Source organism: Pygoscelis adeliae, unplaced genomic scaffold (genome assembly GCF_000699105.1).
Source record: "Pygoscelis adeliae isolate BGI_AS28 unplaced genomic scaffold, ASM69910v1 Scaffold135, whole genome shotgun sequence".
NCBI lineage: Eukaryota > Metazoa > Chordata > Aves > Sphenisciformes > Spheniscidae > Pygoscelis > Pygoscelis adeliae.
In genome coordinates, this window is record NW_008824908.1 from 2,271,494 (window position 1) to 2,273,414 (window position 1,921).

Sequence of the window (1,921 nt, forward strand, 5' to 3'; positions counted from 1 at the left end):
ATAGACAACGGTAGTGTCTTCAGAATGATAAATACTTTCCTGTTGTATGATAAAAAATAAATAAATCTATTTTACTAAGAGAGCCTTCTTATGAACTGTGAGGCCAGTGGGGGGGAGGAATAGATTCATTTAGATAAAATGCTATTAAATTGCCTGTATACTGTCCTGTCAGACAACTATCGACCCCATCCCATGGGAGAAATTGATTTCCGTGCAGAGAGCTATGTGCTTTCTGCAGTGTATTGCTTCAGTGCTATTGCTCTGGTAATCACACACGGCTGCCTCTTTTCCTTTCTCTCTCTCTCTCTCTGTCTATTTGTTGTGGAAAGATTGATTGAGAGACATGAGGGATTTAGATTGCCATATTTGTTGTTATTTGACCTTTTCAATTATATTCTGTTAAAAATGTAAATAGTCCATTTGTAATAATGTACATATGAATTTGCTTAAGTGGTCTGCGAGTAAGGCTTCCAGGAGGAAGCATTTACCTTTGTTCTCCTGTAGACCTATTAGAGCTGACTCAGTGAAGTGAATTCAAATGCAGCTGAGGATGCTCCCTGCCTCAGTAAAGCTATCTAGGATAGTTCTCAACACAACAAGATCTAAAGATGGGAAAAATAATCCAAACTAGCAATGCCAGAATCGCATAAGTGATGAAAAGTGAAATGATACATCATTAAGGATCCTTGCTTTGGTTTGGATTGGTTTTCCTTCTTTTAGGCATAAATACCTTTTGTCAGCTCTCTCTAATGATAGTCATTTTTTAACAAGACAAAAGCACTTGAGGTCAAGAAAAGCCAACATTAAAGTTGAAACCCAGTTTTAAATCTTCTCCCTCTGCAGGAAAATAAGAAACAAGGTCTTTAATTGTCATGAAATGGTCACACATTGTTTCTCGGATAATACAGCTTCAGTTTACAAAACTGTTTGTCTGACAAATTACATATGTGCTTGACTTTTTCTACTATTTCTTGTCATTCCTACATTAGTTTCATTGTTATGAGTCACTTTAGCATCATTATAGCTAAAGCAGGTGTTTGAATGTCTGCTTGTGGGAATCTAAGTCCTTGCTGCTCTCTGGCAGCGTACCTTGGCATTTGCACATGGGGGAACCTCTGAATGGGAAACAGCCAGGATAGACCTTCTTGCTGTACCTCGTGCCAGTGCTAAGGGCAGAGAAGGGAATAAAGATCTGCTGGTAGATCACAGCTACATTTTAGTAGTCACAGGCTGCTGCACTAGGCCTTTGGAGGAAAGTGTAGGATGGCTTGCTTAGAGCCATGTACTAGCCCAGACTTGAAGACCAGCAAACTGCTGCGTCCATCTTTGCACATATGCACCGAGGCTATGCCAAATATCCAGAGTTTCAATGCTTTTATTTTTATTACGCTGGATGGACAAGGCTGCAAAAGCAGAATCACTGGTGATCTGTAAAAATCAATGAAGACAGGATGCAGCCTCTCCTTTGCCTTTTACTTGCCCATGTCCTTTAACCTGTATTAAATGACATAAAATGCTGTTCAGTCAAAACCACATTGCCTTACACTGACCTTATGCTCCCTCCCTGTGTAAAGAGATGGCAGAGCTGTGATGAAGCAGCCACGAGCGGAGAACATTAAGTGCCTCAGAAAAATTTAGCTGTGCTCTTGGCCACGTAGCCAGCTTTTTCTAGCTATACCCTAGTAGCTGTTTGACAAAGCTGCTGCAGCCTTTTTTAGAGGTGACATGAGGTCAGGGGGCAAAGCCCAAGCCAGCAAAGTGCTCCAACATAGCTCTCGCAGAGGGTGAGCCAAGGCAGGAGAGGAAAGTAACAGGACCCTGCTGATGTCCTCAGCAGTTGCAAGGTTGCTGCCGTAAAACGGGCTGAGGATGACTTATGGAACAGGTTTGAAAATGAGAGGGTGACTTTTCGTAACATTTG